At 36.8% G+C, this 20,708-nt stretch overlaps 1 long non-coding RNA gene across 1 annotated transcript; it reads right to left on the bottom strand.

The window, feature by feature from the left end:
* Positions 1-3,554: 3,554 nt before the first annotated feature.
* LOC145291576 (uncharacterized) lies at positions 3,555-17,605 on the bottom strand. The gene is made up of 2 exons (XR_013869462.1): positions 17,377-17,605; positions 3,555-4,128 (listed from the first exon to the last, which is right to left on the bottom strand). It is a non-coding gene; the product is annotated as an uncharacterized LOC145291576 (long non-coding RNA).
* Between the last annotated feature and the right edge of the window lie 3,103 nt (positions 17,606-20,708).

Genomic DNA, 20,708 nt, shown 5'->3' with positions numbered 1-20,708 from the left:
GAAAATTAAAAAAATTTTTTTTTAACTATCTAGCAAATATTAAGAGAGATTCAAACAATTGCGTTTAAAGGGACAGTCAGAATCTTTAAAAATTCTCTCGATTGGAATATGTGATAGTGGATGCATGTTGGTTAAAGATACGGTTAGAATCTGACTAATTTTAATTCACCAGTGTTGAACTCGACTTGAAGTGGAGTACTGGAGAGTAACAACAAGGAAGAAAAACTATTAAGTTGCAAAACCTACAGGCGAGTAGCAACATTAAATGCAAGAACAATTAGAACCAAAGGAAAGCAATATGAACTACCAAACAACTTCAGCAAATGCAAACTTGATATACTTGGTATTGTTGACCACAAAATTATGCACGATGAAGATGAACCCATTCGCATACAAGAACTAGAGAACTGCGCTCTTATCACAGCTAGTGTCTGGAGAAGCTCAAACGGAGCAGCTTGTGGGGGAATAGGCGTCCTTGTGAGTAAAAGTGCAAAACGGGCACTAGCAGAAATAAGACCTGTTAACAAAAGAATTTTAGTCGTTACCTTTAGTGGTAACCCCATGACTACAATAATTGTTAACTATGCACTGAAGGAAGTGATGACGCAGGAGCACACTATGAAACTTTATCGAGTACGGTTAATGAGACACCTAAACACCATGTTATTGAGTGTAGAGACTTCAATGCACACCTTGGGTCAGATAAGGTGTGTTACACTTATCACAATACAACAAATGAAAATAGTATGCTATTACTGGAACATGCTACAGAATGCAATCTTCACATTACAAATTTTGCATTATTGTTATTCTTTTTTGTTCTGTCGATTTTTGCCAGAGTCGTGTCTCTTATACTTGTGTAAGTGCTTGGATTAGGGGCGAAATCCCCCTCATCATATAAACCAGAGGGTTCCACCACATCTGTGACTCTCAACTACTGGTCCATCCCAACCAACAGATGCATCCACCTTTTACTGTGAGATTCCACGATTCTCATGAAACAGCACCAGGGTCAACTTGGGGGTCATTCTTGACACTACCTGTCAGTACGACTGGGTTTTAACCATCATAATTGTCTCGACACCTAGATTTAGAATTTGTGAGCCAAAAATAATTGCAGGTTTTCACCCATGATATTTTAACCAAGCAAGGCATATAAAAAAGTAAATAAAAATGGATCAAAGTTATATCCAATTGGATCCAGAATATCCTTCCTGACCAAATGTACTGCTTACCCCACTTGATCGTATCTGTTCTTATTGTGGTTTATTGATTTGTCTCTTTGTCCACAGAATGTGCATTTGCTGTTTACTTGTGACTTGTTGATCTTTGCTTTGATGTGGTTGGTTCTAGTCATGTTATCTTGTGTAGCTATTATCAAGGATTAAGTTTTTCTATTTATATTTCCTTTTTGCACCATGTCCAAGGGTTTTACACTATGTTGGGGGAATATTCCTATATGTCTCTCAAAGTTGGTAACCACAACTGATAAAATATGGATTTTTATATTTTGCTTTAAGTTAATCCCTACTCATGGAACAGAAAAAAAAAAAAAGAAAAATAATTTTATTTTGACTCATTATCTTGAACCTCATGAACCACTATTAAAACAAATAGTTTACGCCTACATGAACATGTCCTTGTTATCCCTATTAAATTCTAAACTTATATTGACCATCAGTTTACCTATTTAATTTACTGTCTAATACTGTTTTTTTCTTAATTTGATTTACAACGAGCGCCTCTAAGAAAACATAACAACATACATCAAAAATACATGTTGGATATCCAAAAAAACATTTTACATGCATTACAAATAACAATGGAACATTTCCGAGTCCTTAACTGAGATCCCCCACCCACCCACAAAAAAAACCCAAAAAACAAGTTTTATCCAACTGGGAACACAAAATTTCCACATAATGTTAATACATTATACATACAGCAACAAATTTCAATTGTCCTTTTTTTGTTTTTTCAAAGCTTAAAAGTTCAACATGCTCTGTTATTACATCTTTAATTTACCAGCCACATGCTTTTAGATTGGCAAAGCCAACCTCCTTTTGTTGGTAGAAGAGACTTGGATACAACATACTGTATATAATCAATCATTTATATAGACCACTATATAACAGTGTAAAGACCATCTGCCAATAAGATTAGGCATCCCGATATTAGGTGGCTATGGCTCTCAATCATTGAGTGGTAACACTAGCACTGGCCATTTGCTTGTGGGCTAGCCATTTTTTTTAATTCATTTGTGAGTAAGCCCTGATGTTGACTGGCTACAATCTACATGGCTATGAATCTGTCCTCATCAAATGGAAGTTTCCCACTCTTGAGACATTGAAGTGAAGCATCCCTGCCTATATATTCCTGGGTAAGCTCCTTCAAGAACTTTCCTGCTCTTTTATAGTGTTATCCAGTGTGAGTATTCATATGTTTCACTAAATTTGAATTATTTGAACAAGAATATTTACATAATTTACAAGAATATGGCTTTTCCTCAGTGTGAGTTCTTATATGTTTTGCTAAATTTGATTTCTGAGAACTGGAATATAAGCATTGTTCACAAGAATATGGCTTTTCACCAGTGTGAGTTCTCATATGTTCAACTAAGTATGATTTCCTTGTAAAAGAATACCCACATATTTCACAAGAATATGGTTTTTCCCCACTGTGAGTACTCATGTGCCTCACTAAGGTTGCTTTCCGAGAACAAGAATAATCACATACTTCACATGAATATGACTTTTCCCCAGTGTGAGTTATCATATGTATTTGTAAATTTGCTTTCCGAAAGGAGGAATATCCACAGACTTCACAAGAATATGGCTTTTCTCCACTGTGAGTTCTCATATGTAGAACAAAACTTGATCTATCAGAACAAGAATATTCACATACTTCACAAGAATATGGCTTTTCTCCCGTATGAGTTCTCATATGTCTCACTAAGTTTCCTTTCTCAAAAGACGAATATCCACAGACTTGACAGCAATATGGCTTTTCCCCACTGTGAGTTCTCATATGTTTAACTAAACTTGATTTCTGAGAACAAGAATATCCACATATTTCGCAAGAATATGGCTTTTCCCCAGTATGAGTTCTTACATGTTTCATTAAGTGAGATTCCCCAGAACAGGAATATAAGCATTGTTCACAAGTATATGGTTTTTCTTTAGTGTGAGTTGTCAGATATTTAAGTAACATTGATTTCTTTATGTGTGATTTCATGTGTTTGTCAAGGATAGATTTTTGGGGAGAAGAAAATATACATATCTCACAAGAATATTGAATTGCTTTTGTGGAATTTTTCTGTTTTGTTGAACTTGCTTCCTCAGTGCTCTTATCCATTGATATTTCATGTTAAAATATTATGAATCATATTTTTCATAGGCACATTCTATCTTTCCTTATGTGTTTTCACAACTTTTTTAATAGGTAGACATTAAATTACATCTTTTACTTTACAGGATCAAATAGAAATGATGCAAAGGCACTATTTTAAACTTATACCAATATTATAAGGAAAAATGACCATACAAAAGTTTGTCGATTTTCTCTCGTTTTATATAATATTTATATTTATTTTTAAAACAAAAGCTGATTAAGATTGTATTATTTAATCTATTGGCCATACAATATAAATGTACTTGTCTTAAATATGAATTAATTTACTTTGGTATTCATATATTGCTGATAAACTATACAAAAATACATAACTTTCAAAATACATTGTTGTAAATTATTTTCTAAAATTGAATAATATATAAATTCATGCCCAACAAATTGCCTGTATAAATTCACAGAGAAATATGATCCTCTATTAAGATTATAAAATATCTACATATAACACAAAAACATGTCTTTTCTTCAATGTGTTCTCATGTTTCATTATTTTCTATAGTTGAATAATAAACAAGTTTATGCTCTAAAAACTGATAGTCTAGCTTCTAAAAGAAGTAGAATCCAATACAAATACTATAATAATCTAAAAGGTGAATTATTCGGATATAATTTCTAGTAATTAAAAAGAGTAGATCTACAGGCAACAACTAAATAAGATTCCTTCCATTGAAGTTGATGATCCGTATATCTGTTGGAACATATTGTTCTAAGCAGGAACATCTGTAAATATAAAAAATCAGATTATATTTGCCTGCAGACGTAAACACTGAGTTTATTATTTTTAGTTTTATAGGTTTGAACTCACATACTCTAGATTAAATTCATACTACAACGTCATGGTAGACACATTAGATATTTGTGTTTAACACATAGCAAAGTGCTGATTAGAGCATATTCTAAAACGAATTATATTTAGACTTTCTTCTTCACTTTCATCATAGTGAATAAAAAGTATAAATATTGAGGTTGAGAATAAAAAACAATCGACCATTTAATGTTAAAGTGAGATTGAATAAAGGATAATTTTTTAATTCAAAGATTAGGACAATATATATATATATATATATATATATATATATATATATATATATTGGCATTTATTCATAGTACTTTAAAAAAAACTAAAACATTTAAACTAAAAAACATGATTCCAAATAAAATATCTTAGTGGATAGTTTGTGCGACCTTTACATTTTACCCTTTTTTCCTAAAATTTCCTTTTTTCTCAACATGTGTCATGGTTCGATTATTTACATATGTGAGCTGCTGCAGCTGCTACATACATCTCTGTGACTTTGCTACACTTTTGCAACTATTTATGTTACTTTCTGTCCTTCAGAAATCTTATATTATTTCAGATAATAATTTCTGAGCATGCATATTCTATTTTATTAATCATTTGTAATTATAAATTTAGCGATTATTTATGTTATTTTCTATTTTCAAAATTTTCATTCATATATTTTAAAATGATGATTTCTACAGGGGTATTTCTATTTTATTATTTGTAAGTCATTAATTTCACAACTATTTAACATTTTTATTTGTATTCTGTTTTAAATAATGAATTCTCAGGATGCATTTTCTATTTTATTTTTAGTAGCCTATTTTCTATATTGGAAAATTTTCATTAGTATCATACTTCAAATAATTATTTCTCAGGATGTATTTTTATTATATAACATGTTCCTTCTTTATTTTTGCTATTTGTGTTATTTTCTTTATTTCAAATAATGATTACTCAGGTAGTATTTTTTGTTTTCTTAATTATATGCAGGTAATTATTTTCGCAAGTATTTACATTATTTTCTGTATTTCAAATTTTGCATTCATATCTCGTTAAAACATGATTTTACAAGATGTATTTTCTATTTTCTTAATTATTTCATCATTGATCACTGCATTTGATTCCTAAGAACAAGAGTAACTAAATATAGCGTAGAAATATGACTTTTCGGCACTGTGCGTTCTCCTACATTATAAATTTATTGTAGACATATTTTTTTTAACTGTTTGGTGGTTATTTGTGCAGTTATGTTATATTCAATATTTCAAAATTTTCCATTGCATTTTATTTCAGGTAATGAGCTCTGAAGATGAATTTTTAATTATTTTTGCAGCTATTTATGTTATTTCCTGTACTTCAAATTTTTCATTGTTATATTATTTAAAATAATGATTTCTGGAAATTATATTTTATAAATTTTTTAAAGTTTATTTAATAATTATATTTGTATTTTCTATATTTCAAATTTTCACAATGTATTTTCTATTTTAATAAATTATTTTAAGGTTTTACAACTATTCATTTCGTTATGAAACGGGCTACCATGAGGATACATATTTTTCTTTTGCTGTTAAGAACTCTTTTTCTTTTTATTAACTTACCAAGCACACCATAAAAACATTTACCTCAATCTAGAAAGATTTTTTTAACTTTAAAGAGAGAAAAAGAAAGTGTATATGTCTTCTTTTCCTCCTTATTGTTGGTGTTACTACTACTACTACAACTGCCACTATTATTGTTATAAAAATAAAATGTGATAATTACTATATGAGCATACATATGGATTAAAGGCTACATAAGAATTTGAATCTTATTTTAGCCATTACCATTGCATCTCTAGCAGCCTGTACAATGTAAACGGTGTAGTATTAACAGGCAACCGTGTCATCGTTCCTGTGGCACTGCGCATGCAGATTCTGGAGGCTTTACATGCAGCCCACCAGGGAGTCAGTACCATGTGCACCCGGGTAGCTGATTCTGTCTACTGGCCAAACATCAGCACTGACATCCAGAGCATCCGAGATCAGTGTGCTAGCTGCCACAAGGCTGCTAAGTCGAATGCCATGCAGCCACCATCTGACTTGGTTCACCCTGAGTATCGGCTGCGACTATTTTACATATAACAACCATGATTACATGGTAGTCGTTGACAGGCACTCTAATTGGCCGATGGTGTTTAGAGCAGAAAATGGTGCAGACAGCCTTGTCAGATGCCTCAGGGAGGTGACTTTTGGAGTGCCTGAAAAGTTAACTTCAGATGGAGGGCCTCAGTTCACAGCTGGGAAGATGCAGGGATACCTTTGATTGTAGGATGTGCACCACCACCTCACCTGTCACCAACCCTCACGCTAACTGCAGAGCTGAGATAGGTGTAAAGACTGTCAAACGCATGCTAATGGACAAAACATCTGCAAGTGGGTTCATTGACATAGACAAGTTCCAGCATGCCATGCTCATCTATCGGAACTCAATTGACCCAGGGACTATGGCATCCCCTGTCATAATATAGGCTAATAGACTATTAGTCGCCTAGAGTTATGCCCCTTGGCCCGTGACGTATGAATCTCGTCCGCCATTGTTTCTCAGTGCAACGTTTACTACTAGACAATAAAGAACGCATTTTACACCACCTTCGAGTCTGTTTATCAATGCTTCCAGAGTATGTATTATCACGACATGGTGTCTGAAGTGGGATCCTCTAAAGAATCAAAGGAATAGTAACAATATTACTCTAAAAAAAAAAAAAAAAAAACAACGAACATTTTCGGGATCTAAAAAAAAATTAATACAAAAACGCACGTGGTGTCGGTATTTTTCTCGCAATCGACGATGAATACATATTCGCAACTACCACCTCCAACAATCGATTGGAACACTTCAAATTTGGCCAAATCAATGGACCGATTTATCAGGCAAGTTCATTTATATTTCGACGGCCCAATGAAAGACGTAGATTCAGACACAAAGTTAAATTACTTGCTAATATGGTCTGGTATCGAGGGCCAGGAAATAAGTGACACTTTTCCCTTTCGACAGGGAGAAGAAAGGACATTGGATAAATATATCCAATTTTTTAAGGAATATGCGAATCCGCGATCGAACTTTCGTGTAGCTAGACACAACCTACTAAAATGTAAACAAAACGCGGATGAATCGGCACACGCATTTCTAAGTCGGCTGCGTCAGACAGCCAAACAGTGTAAATACGGTCGGACGGTGGAAGAGACCATTGTGTTGGACCTATTCATATTCGGTATTTATTTACAGTCTGCACAAAAGTCCCTAATAAGAGAAGGAAGCGATCTCACGATCGAGAAAGCACTCGGAATCGTCGAGACAGAAGAAGCCACGTGTAAACAAATGGAAGCATTACGTACAACAGCAGTAGAAGACAGCTCTACACTCGCAGTTAGAGCCAGACAGCCCAGTGGACCTACCACATGTGGTAATTGTGGCACAAAACACCATCAATATAAATGACCAGCTAAAGGCAAATACTGCCTAAAATGCAATAAAAAGGGGCACTTTGCTAAAGTTTGCCACTCTAAAATGGGAGACGAGGGGCACACACGCAGACAGTCATTCCAGCCACAGAGGAAATATAATAAGAATAAAATCCACATGGCAGCAGCACATATGGGTAGCAACGACGACAGTTCCACAGAGGAGCTGTACTTTCACACAGTAAAGGAATTACCGTTAGCGACCACAGAAGCTTTCACAAAACTGAAGATAGGCAACAGCAAAGCCCAAATAGAGGTTGACGCGAAAATCGACACAGGTGCAATGAGCAACCTGTTACCTAAACAGGTATTCAAGGAACTGAAAGGAGTACCACTGGAAAAATCAGCTATAAGGCTAATTGCGTTTGGAGGCTCAACGATAGACCAAGAAGGGACCTGTCGTTTAGGGGTCAGATCCCGCGACAAGTTCGTTAAAGCGACCTTTCACGTGGTGAAATCAAGAGACCCTATACTAATAGGACTCCAAACATCAAGAGAATTAGGGCTAGTCACCCTTAACTTGGCTATAAAAACGGACACAACTCATGTGACGGACAAAGCATCCCGGCCTACTCCCCCGCACGACATGAAACCGGTCCCCGTGCAGGAACCATGTACGATGGGAAACCTTGGAGAAAGGAGGAAAATCATTGAGGAATTTCCAGACGTATTCGACTCCATTGGTTGTCTGCCAGGTGAACACACCATCCATTTAAACCCCGAAGTACCACCAGTTGTCCACCCACCACGTCGAGTCCCAATATCCCTAAAAGGAAAGTTGAAATTGGAGTTGGACTCCTTAGAGGCCCAGGGAATAATTTCCCCTGTAAAGAACCCAACGCCCTGGGTAAACTCATTCGTCTGTACCACTAAAAGGAACGGATCGGTCAGGCTATGCCTCGACCCCCGAGACTTAAATAAAGCAGTGCACAGACCACATTATGCGACTCCGACATTCGAAGACATCACTGCGGAACTAGACAACGCTAGATGGTTCACAAAAGTCGATATCAAGTCCGGCTACTGGCATTTGAAACTGGACGAAAAGTCGAGACGTCTCACAACATTCATTACCCCACATGGCAGATACATGTACAACAGGTACCCCATGGGAGTCAAATCTGCCCAAGATGAGTTCCAAAGAGCCATGCAGGAAAACTTCGGAGACCTCGAAAATGTCCTATCCATATGCGACGACATAGTAGTGTACGGATTCGAGGAAGACGGCAGTGACCATGACAAGGCACTGAGGCAGCTAATGTTTAGAGCAAGGGAAAGAAACTGCAGGTTTAATTCAGAGAAATTTGTGGTGAAAACCTCCGAAATCCCTTTCTACGGCCACATAATCTCAAGAGACGGTGTCAAGCCAGATTCCCGGAAAATAGGTGATCACACAGATGCAACCCCCCGAGGATGCAAAGCAGCTCACCAGCTTCCTAGGCCTGGTGAACTACTTGAACAAATTCTCTCCACGACTCGCGACACTGACAAAACCCCTACGTGAGTTAACATCGAAGAAGAATGACTTCACATGGTCTTCACAGGAGCAACAGGCATTCGAAGAAATCAAAAAAGAGATCGGAAATCATACGACACTCCGATACTTCGACCCTAAAGAACCAATAGTGCTACAGGTAGATGCGTCTTCAATGGGTATAGGCGCGGCTCTGCTACAAAACGACAGACCAGTAGCATTCGCGAGCAAGGCACTTTCCGGACCAGAAACACGCTACTCAAACATAGAGAGGGAGATGTTGGCTATCGTCTTTGGCCTGGAGAAATTTCACAGTTACGTTTGGGGCCACAAAACGACAATTCATACGGATCACAAGCCATTGGAGTCGATAGCATTGAAAAATCTAGCACAAGCACCCCCAAGACTGGCTAGAATGTTATTGAAGGTCGAGGGATATGATTTTACTGTAAAATATACCCCAGGAAAAACAGTTCCAATTGCAGACTGCTTGTCACGAGTAGCACCCAGACCCAGTGGGCACATTGAAGGGATCGATCTCAACGTCCATAGCATGATCTCATACCTCAACTTTGCACCGACGAGAGTTGAAGATATAAGAGTGGAAACATCCCAGGATCCACTCCTAAAGCAACTTGTAAGCATGGTATTGACCGGCTGGCCTTCCAACCGGGCTGACTGCCCAGGAATTCTGCCATTCTGGAATTTCAGAGATGAGATTGGGGTCCAGGATGGAATTCTACTCAAGAGCCAGAGAATCATTATCCCAGCCTCGTTGCAAAGAGGCATACTGGAAGAGCTGCATGCTTCACACCAAGGAGTAGAGAGAACGAGGTTACGAGCGCGTTCAGCGGTGTACTGGATAGGGTTAAATAAGGACATAGAAGATATAGTCCGAGAGTGCCACACATGCCAGAAATACCAAGCCAGTATCCCGCCCGAATCAATACTCCAGCACGAAACCCCTACGTACCCCTGGCAGTACGTCAGCACAGACTTGTTCACATTGGCAGGGAAAGAATATCTGCTTGTGGCAGATCAGTACAGCCGAAACCCCTTCGTACGACGCCTTCCGTCCGCCTCATCAATATCCGTTATTAGAAGTATTAAGACGATATTTGAGGAACAAGGAGTGCCGGAAATCTTGTACTCGGACAATGGTCCACAATTTACAAGTAAAGATTTCAAGGATTTCGCCAGGACGTACAGCTTCCAACACAGGACATCGTCCCCACATTACCCCAAGTCTAACGGATTCGCCGAAAGAATGGTGGGAACATGCAAGAAAATTTTGACGAAGGCAGGGGAAACTGGTCAAGACAGCTACCTAGCAATGATGGCTTACAGAGCCACGCCACTGTCATCAGACATTAAGTCCCCGGCAGAGTTACTCAATGGACGAAAAATACGGACACCCCTAGTATCCAAGCAACAACTTGGCGATGAGCAGACTAGGACAGCCATACAGAAACAGAAAGATCATTCTAAGGTCTGCTATGACAGGAAACATAACAGACACCACTCCCACCTACATGCAGGACAGAATGTCTATGTCCAGCAGGAAAAAGCAAAGATATGGGAGCCTGGAAAAATTCAGCGCTCCAGCGTGACACCCAGATCCTACATAGTTGAATCTGAGAACGGTAACACCTATAGAAGGAACAGGCAGTTCCTCAGACCAGCTGGGAGGAGATCAACAACCGCAAATAGATCCGACCAACCTCGCCCCAGCGACTCTCCACCGGATCCCACCCAGAAGGAAGGTCCCCCCCCTAAACAAATCGAACAGCCGACCACCGAACAACACTCCAGCAGCACGCCTCACACCCGAACTGAGAAACTCACCCCCGAATTAAGAAGATCTCAGAGACGAGTGAATGCTCCTCAGAAACTGAACTTATAGGTTACATTATCCTAAAAAAAAGAGACAATACCATTACCCTAGAACAATGGAGACAAGCTAAATAATATATTAGAGACTATGTTATCCCTTAATCAGATAAAGGCTCAATATCGCCCTTGGACTATATACATATATATGGAAGGGAAGGGATGTCATAATATAGGCTAATAGACTATTAGTCGCCTAGAGTTATGCCCCTTGGCCCGTGACGTATGAATCTCGTCCGCCATTGTTTCTCAGTGCAACGTTTACTACTAGACAATAAAGAACGCATTTTACACCACCTTCGAGTCTGTTTATCAATGCTTCCAAAGTATGTATTATCACGACATCCCCGGCTCTCATAGTCTTCGAAAGACCTAATCGAGACCCTATTCCTATCCCCATAGGGCGCTACTGCCCGCATCCAACACAGACAGAGACCCTTCTCAACAGGGAAAAGGCTCTCGCAAAGCAACACATGCAAGAGCATGAGAAATGGACCAAACACACTCGATCATTGCTTCCTCTTCGTGTCAGGGATAATGTCTACTTACAGAACCTGACAGGCAATCATCCAAAGCGCTGGGAAAGAACAGGCACGATTGAAGAGGTCAGGCAGTCCCACCATTTTTTTAATAGCACAGCCGGGATGAGATCGGGTCCATATGCTTTTAAGGTGTTTAGGTTTTTTATGATATCTTGCACCTGAAAAGGGGTAATTTTCAGATCATCTAGTGTGGCAGTTTTTTTTTTTTTTTTTTTACACAGTGATCACCACTTATCAAGGCCCGGAAGCCACTCAGGGATAAGGGTTATTGCAAGTACATTACGTTAGTGTGGAGATTTGATGAAGTGTTTACTTAAGGGGGCAGTTCATTAGGAATTTGTTAACATTGGACTTGAAGACATCCAAGTTGTAGTCCGGAGGGAAGCAGGCAGACGGAACAGAGTTCCACAGGCATGCAGTTCTAAGAAAGAAGCTTTGTTCATGGAATCCGCGTTTTGATTTAGGCACAGATATAGAGTGGGGGAAATTTTTCAGTGGATTCAGCTAGACGGGTGTTTTTCGTGAAAGATTGGCGAGGGGGGACCAGGGATTGGAGTTCAGACGAGCACCTGCCATGAAAATAACGATAAAACAAGGATAGGCTCGCAATGTCTCTTCTGTGGGAGAGGGGTTGCAGGGTAGAGAAAAGGGCATCCCCCACTAAACCACGAAGTCTATTTTGTACTCTGTCAAGGCATGATAGGCTGTTTTTGAGGCAAACCGACTGGCAAGCATGTTAGCCTTGTTGCTTGCCATGCAAACAACCTCTTGATTGTTGGATAGTGGGGGAATTGTTGATTGCCCATTATTTACTACACTTATAGATTTTCCAAAATACACGGCTTCCTAGTTTCTGTGCTTCAATGCGTTTTCTCGTGGTTTCGGTATCTTCTCTCTTAGCTGTCGTTATTTCTTTCTTACAATTACTTCTAGCTTCTATAAATTTTTGTCTGGTTGTATTGGACTTATGTCGGTTAAATCTGTGGTATGCATGCTGCCTTTGAGCAATGGCAACTGCACAAGTAGAAGTAAACCATTGGAGAGAGTTGGGTTTGCTATAGAATTTCCGCATGGGAACCTGTGCTTCAATTGCTGTTTTGAACCATTCAGTGGTCTCCTTTGCGCACTGTTCAGTGGGAAGAGAAAAGATATTTTCCCATGAGGAATCTCTGATGAGATCCCTGATGGCTTACTGGACAAATATTTAACATAATTAAATCTTTTTTAAGTAAGAGAAGAATGTAGGTTGTCCTCGACGGACGTACATCAAAACAATATGATATAAATGTGGGTGTATCTCAGGGGTCAATCCTTGGACCTTTATTATTCCTGATATTCATAAATTACCTCCCTCATAAAATTGTCTTTGCGATGGGTATATTTGTGGATGACACCATTCTCTATCGAAGGCATGAGGGGAAAATGGATGAACACATATCTAAGGCAATGGCGGAAACCCTAGAGGAAGACCTCCAGTCTGCAGTGGAATGGGAACAAAAATGGATGGTAACATTCAATGCTGCCAAAACTAAGCTTCTTTCCTTTAATAATTGCAAGAAACCTTCTCAACCACCAATAGCTAATGATACATTACCTGAAAGTACTTCATTCAAACTCCTCAGCTTAACGTTCACAGGGAACATGAGCTGGAACAGATACATTGAAGGCATTGCCCGGCTGCTGTGAGGAAGGTGGACTCTCTCTACCATGCTAGAAATTTACTTACACCTGAAAGTATCTAGTACCTCTACAAGGCCACCATTTGCCCATGTATGGAGTATTGTTGTCATATTTGGGCTAGTGCATCTCCTACTAATCCCTCACTCCTGGACAGGCTTTAGAAGAAAATTGCCAATCTGATAGGTCTTGAACTGTCAGTTACGCTTCAGCCTCTCTCCCACCAATGAAATGTTGCATTCCTTTGCCTGTTTTACAAGTATTTTAATGGTAGATGCTCCGTCATTTTTTGGTATTGATTCTTCAAGCATTTCCTTTTTAATGGTATATTAGCAGTATTGGGCTCACTAAAAGAAAATTTATTTTACAAATATTTAAAAGTAATGTTTTTCACGAAAATAATGAAAATATATAATTTTTTTTGTTTTTGTTAATCTGAGAGATAATAATTATTATTAACATATTCAACGAATTTCACACTTCAAAACAAAATGACAAATAAAGCACATTCAAAATTCAGATTTTCAACCTTAAAATCTGATACGCGCGAAGTTGTTTTTTTTTCTACAATTCTCACCCTCCCCACAATACAATACATTTTGCTCAGTTTCGACCATTTTTTTAAGCATATTTGTACCCACAAATAAATAAGAGGGGTGGATATAGGCAAAATAATATATATATAACTAGTAATTGTCTGTATTTTTGAGATGAGTTGTTTTCATTGATTGAGATTGTCGGACTGACTTCCTCATCTTGGTTGTTATTGTCACAACGTTTCGGCTGTTTTGCCCTCCGGCCTTCGTCAGGTGAACGGTTTGTTAGGAGTCTCGAACCCAACCCTTTATTATTATTACGGGGGTACCGTGTTCGGACTCCAGCTAGGCTTTGGGACATAGTTGCTGATTCTCTGTTTTTCAATGTTACTTTTTCACTGCCTTTGTTCAGGATTGAACTCAGCACCTTTGGGTAACTGTAAACTTTGATACAACGTCTAGGACCACTCGGCCATATGTCACTAGGACAAACAGAGAATCAGCAACTATGTCCCAAAGCCTAGCTGGAGTCCGAACACGGTACCCCCGTAATAATAATAAAGGGTTGGGTTCGAGACTCCTAACAAACCGTTCACCTGACGAAGGCCGGAGGGCAAAACGGCCGAAACGTTGTGACAATAACAACCAAGATGAGGAAGTCAGTCTGACAATCTCAATCAATATATATAACTATCGATTATGAAAAAAACATACACCATTATAAAATTCGTTCTTCACTTAATAATTGATGAAAATTTTGTACTGATTGGATAATTACTTGATTTTTGGTAGATTTTTAAAGAGAGACTTCGTCAAAAAATACTCCTTTTGTTTTGGTCGTGCCTATTTTAATGTTTTTAACATAAAATAATATATTGTTAGTTGCCATTAAGTGAAAAAAAATGAAACTAATGAATCGATCATTTCCGTTTATTTAGCTGACGTCAAAATGGTGTAAATAATTAATTTATGTACCAAAGTCTTATATATCACAAATTGAAGAGAAAAGGTCAATAAATAATATATTCAAATTTAAAACAAAAAAAAAAGAACTGTTTTTTAGAAATTTACCTGTAAAGTCCGAAGTTTAAAACCTTTTTTAAAAAAAAAACACGTTTTTTTTTTTTGTTTTTCTTTTTAATAAAACCTTGGTCCTTGCTCCTTTAATTGAAAAAAAATTAGGGCTTGAATTACATTTTTCGAGGAGTTATAAGCTTGAAAAGATGGGGTGGAATTATTCACTATTTTCACGAAATTTCTGACACACCTACTGGGGGACCACCCGCAAATTTACCCTTAAGATTTTTTTTTTTATATTCAAATGTTTACAGGTGTATTCGGGTCTGCTGCAAACAAATTTCACAGTTTAAATTCTCGCTGACAAGAATAACGTACAATAGTAACACCGTAAAAATCTTTCTATAATAGCTTTTGTGCAATGGCCGCCATTTTTTTTTTGTTTGTTTTTAACATGGAAAAAGTGTTATGGTATTTTTTTTTTTTTTTCTAAACAAGCGAAAAAGAAAACTTTTCTTTTTTTTGGGGGGGGGGGAATTTGCCGTTCTTAACATGGGGAGGTTGGGGTGTCTATTCCGACCACCGTTCTTAATATGGAGAGGTTGGGGGTGTCTATTTCGACAGCGTTTTTAACATGGGGAGGTTGGGGGTGTCTATTCTGTCTGCTACAATAACTGCAAATTTTTGGCCAAGATCAAAGTGTAGTATCTGTTCTTCAGATGCTGCACTTCCATTTCTCGTTCTCTTTCAGTGGAGGAGAAATCCTTCACGACTGAGACAATTTTTATTTTTGTACCTTTTCTCCACGTTAAAAAACGACCCTGGTGTCTAACTCTGTCCCGTGGGGAGGCATTGTAAATAGGTACAATAACTGCAAATTTCTGCGCATGCGTACCCACTTCACCGTCATACATAAATTTTTTGGAAAAAATGGCGGCCAGACATAACTAACTATTCTAGTAACCACGGGTTAATGAATATGTTACTTGTGTAAATAATTTGTGTCGGCGACAAAATAAACTGTGATATTTGTTTGCAGCAGACCCGAATACACCTGTAAAGAGTTGAATATAAAAAAAAAACTCAACTTTTTAAAGGTAAATGTTCGGATGGTTCCCCCCCCCCCAGTGCACTTTCACCCTGTAATTATTATAAAAGAATTTAATTACTAAGTATTTAATTAAAATATTAGTATAGAAAAAATAATAAAAATAATTATTGTAAATGGAACACAATTCGATTGCCTATTTATAGTGAAGCATTTTACTTTATTTTAAAATTTAAAAAAAAAATTAGATCTCCCCCAAAAATCAAAAATTCAAGAAGTCGACAACAAAGTGCTGATCAGGTATTAACGCCGCAGGCAATGTATGACGTAAAATGGAATTTGTAAAAAAAAAAAAAATGTTTACTATTGTCGGTTTCAATATCGTTTCATTAATATTTCTAATTATCTTTATTTGTTTGTAAAAATGTTTTCTACGATTGTCAATTTCAATATCGTTTCATTATCATTTCCAATTATCTTTATTTGTTTGTAAAAAAAAAAAATCTGTTTTCTCCTATTGTCAATTTCAATATCGTTTCATTATCATTTCCAATTATCTTTATTTGTTTGTAAAAAAAAAAATCTGTTTTCTCCTATTGTCAATTTCAATACCGTTTCAATGAAACGGCGTTTCATTATCATTATTTCTAATTATCTTTGTTTGTCATTTTATTTATAAAATTACGCGGAAGTGATTCATTGATTCAATAAAAAAGATCTAAACTGCTAAAAAAAAATTTAATTCCTACATTTATAAAATAAAAAAAATATTGTTTTCCAATATTGCAATTTCAATATTTCATTTTATTTATCAAATGGGTATTAGTGCAGTGCACTGCAGAGTGATCTGGACGTAAATAACGTTATTATTTAAAAAGCCATTCTTAACATGGGGAGGGGAGGGTGTTTTGTATCTATTCTATACTTCACTTCACCCTTACAATTGAATTAAAAAACATATCATAAAACTTTAATTAAACTTGGAAATACGATTTAAAAAAAAATAGCGCGGATCCACTCTCTGCACTAGCACCTAAAAGGACGCCAATTTTACTATCCAATCAAGTGACATTCTTACTACCGGTGTAATAGGAATTTTCTTCTCCATATTGTAGTTTCCTTAAACTTCAAGAGACCCCTTTTCAGTTTTCGATTTCAAAAACTGGAAGCCGTCACCAAGTAAATTGTTTCTCTCCTACCATTAAAACTATTAAAAATTAAATATCAAAATACGGGCCACATGTATAATATTGCTAAAGAAATTGTGTTTTATACTACGAATCCAGTGGAATTTGTGAAGGTGGCTATTGAAATTTTAAAAATCCTAAAACAGATTAATATATATAAAAAAAAAAAAACAACAAATCTTCAAATAATAAGACAACAAATTACTAACTGAATCATTTTGCTTTGTCGCTGCTAAAAAAGAAAAAGTGATAAAATTTGGTAGTTATTTTTAAGGTGTTAATCGCAAATAGCAGGGAAAACCCTTACCTTGCTTACGAAATTTTTTTTTTAAAAGATCCAGAAACAGCAGTTTTAATAGCTTTAAATTTGATTGAGTTTTGGCATTTCTTTAGTAAATTGAGAGTTTCTGTTTTGTGAGTCCAATTAAGAAAATATTACATATAAGGATTGAAAAGAACTGAAAAACACAACTTAAATATGAAATTAATCATCAACCAAAGAAAAATGACAGATAACAGAACAAGCCAAGGTCATACTGAAACGGTGTTAATCATTATTCCGTTCCTTGTGTAAAAATGTCTGTTTATTTGTTAAAGTGTGAGGAAACGGTTTTCTTGTCGGGATAGATTAAAAAAAATCTTACTAGTGAACAATTATCAGTTTTAAGAATCGGGTAATATTTTTTCCAGTCGAGAATTGGATCTGAATGTATGTTCGAACGTTTCAGGCATTGTTCTTTCGTCTGTGCTTTATTAAAATATGAAACAATGTTCGGTGCTTATACAGTAGAATGGGATTACAAAAATGCATTTTAGGTAAAAACACAATTACGTACTTGTGTGTCATGTCGATATTAGTAAGAATTCTAAAAAAGTAAGCAAACGATCTAGTAGAAAATACGTTGGAATTTTTTTTGTACCAATAATGGTGCTGGTGCATCCTCTCCCCTTGTTTACATTTATTATTTTTTATCTGGTTCTTGTATTCGATTTTTTTTTTTTGTATTCCGTATCTTTTTTGATTTTTAGTTTCGTACATTTTGGGTTTGTACGAAACTCCCTTTAATTTGGAGAAAAGGGAAATGCTAGCTCTGTGATTATGTCATGAGCTCAGCGCAGATTTCGGTCTCTTTTGAAATTCCGCCGACGGGGAGATTGGACGTTCGTTTCATTGCCTGGCGCTGAGAATGGAATTTTGACAAGCCTCCTTCAAAGAAGAAAACCCAGTAAGAATACCCGGATATGCGACAAGGCATATTTCTGAAAACTATCTACGTGACTACGGTTTTGCACGTATTTTAGAAGGAGTGCAATTATTTTAAGAAAAGACCTTATTTTACGTGACAAGGAATTTTGGAACCTCTTACAAAAAAGAAAACCCGGCAAAGAAAACCCTGGACATGCGACGCGGCCATACTTCTGAAATCCATCTGCGTGTCTATGGTTTGCACACAAACATGGAGGTAGAGAAAATTCTAAAAGGACTTTAAACGAAAAAAAAAAAAGAAAAAGGCACGTGCCTGACTGGCTTTCAATTTGTGAGTACACTCCTAAAATTTATTTCATATGAGAGTGTTATTAGGAGATACTATTTTGAATCTTATTGTATTTGTTCATGGATACGACATCTTCATTATAAGAACCAATGTTATTTTTTTCATTATATATTACCTTGGTGTTTCATAAATTTAATGCCCGCAAAGGGAAAAATTTGCAACTAATTTTATTGTGAATAAAATCTCTTCTTCGTTTCAAAGCAAGACCTTTATATTCTTTACCCCCCCCTCTTTTGTTAATGCTGTCATTTTTTTTCAGGTTAGTTACTTTAGCGTCAAATTTATCTGGAAGCAAGATAAAATTCTGACAAATTTGCTAGGACTATTCTTACAAATATATATATATATATATATATTAGTAATTTTCATTCCTTATACATATATATATATATATATATTAGTAGTGTCGTAGCCCCAACGCATGTGCGTCGAATCCTCCAAAATAAAATGGCGCGCTGCCTCAATAGTAAAACTCAGTTGCACGCGCGTGGATGTATAAACATCGTTTAAGCTATGCATACATTTTCCTTTGCCCACCCACACAAATTCGGTGGTTCTTAAACGAAATTTCAGTTATTCATGCAGACGTCATTTAAAGCATCTTCCGTCATAAGAAAGTTATTCTTTTCATCCACTCGGATTACAAGGAAAACAAATTTAAAAAATGTTTTTCTGAATGCCTCCCTGGAGCCGGTCAGACAAGTATAAAAAGGGCATTTTTCGCCCACACGAGGTCGACCTTTGAGCACCATGGCGTAAACATCAACATCGACCTGTCCGCGTTTCGACATTAAACATGTGCACGCCACGACAATTAACTCCTCCACGTGGATACGGACTTGCAACCCTAATGGACTTTTCATTTTTACCTTTTTCTATCTCTCCGCTAAGTAAGCGATAGACTTTTAATTCTTCGTAAAAAGACTGGTTATTTCTAACCAAGAACTCTTACTTGTCCCCTTTAGAATATTCAATTAATTCAGTCGAAGGACTTTTTTTGATTATTTCAATACAAAAAAAACATTCAATTAATTCAGTCGCAGGACTTTTATACTTCATCACATGTAGATCTTTTTATACCTCAGTTGAGGAACTGACTTTTTCATTACATGGAAAAACATTGAATTATCTCAGTCACAGAAAGAGTCTTTCGACCAAGAAGAAACCTTTGTCTTCTCTTTTCATTTACAATCTTTTATAAAAAATAAATTTTGTATTTAATTTACCAATTCGACTCAGTCATCTTTGCTTGATTGTTTGACTCCATTTTACACTTGATTCTTCTTCTGATTCTTATCACCATCCTAACTATTACTATCACCTATTACCATCTCTGATTTATTATTATTATTATTACCGGGGAATTTGCAGGATTAACATCAACACACCCATTAGTTCCACAAGAGTAGTTCTTCTAATGCACTCGCCTTCAAAAGACAGAAAGTCTGTTCTGTTTGCTGTCAATACACATGAGCTAGAAGAGGAAGAAGAAGAAGCGGTACGCGTGGTTGGTTTTATGGGAAAAATGGCGAGAGACTAATCATGTGAATTCCCAAGATTTCAGAAGAATAAAAGACCGAACTCGGATGAATAGGCGACTGTGCTTTTGCTCAAGCAGAGAAAATGGTGCGAGGTGAGGAAAGTCCCTTCCTAAAGAAAGTTCCGGCTCAAAGTGAGAAAGAAAGTGAGGTTGAAGGACCCAGCAGATTTCAAGCTATTTCGGCTTACAAATGGTAGGCAAAGCATTTAATAACCATCTTATTCCTGAATTTCATGGCATCTCAACTGATCACACAGTGTCCGAATGGTTGGAACAGGTGAAACTGGTGTGTGAAATGTGTGGGGTTGACAATGTTGAGCATGTTTTACCACTCAGCCTAAGAGGTGACTCGCTGTCTGTATACCAGAGATTAATCCATGACCAAAGGGAAGATTTGGAGCAAGTAAAACAAGCCCTTCCTGTGGCTTTGGCACCGGACCCTTTTGTGGCATATGACAAGTTTGTCTCCTGTCATTTGCACCCTAGGGAAACAGTCGATGAATACCTGGGTGACTTGCAGGATCTTGCATGGTTAATAGAAGA

The sequence above is a fragment of the Euprymna scolopes genome, chromosome 12 (assembly GCF_053919585.1).
Source record: "Euprymna scolopes isolate OS-2025 chromosome 12, ASM5391958v1, whole genome shotgun sequence".
Taxonomy (NCBI): Eukaryota; Metazoa; Mollusca; class Cephalopoda; order Sepiida; family Sepiolidae; genus Euprymna; species Euprymna scolopes.
Note: the sequence above shows the minus strand (reverse complement) of the source record. Positions and strands in the feature narration are given on the sequence as shown.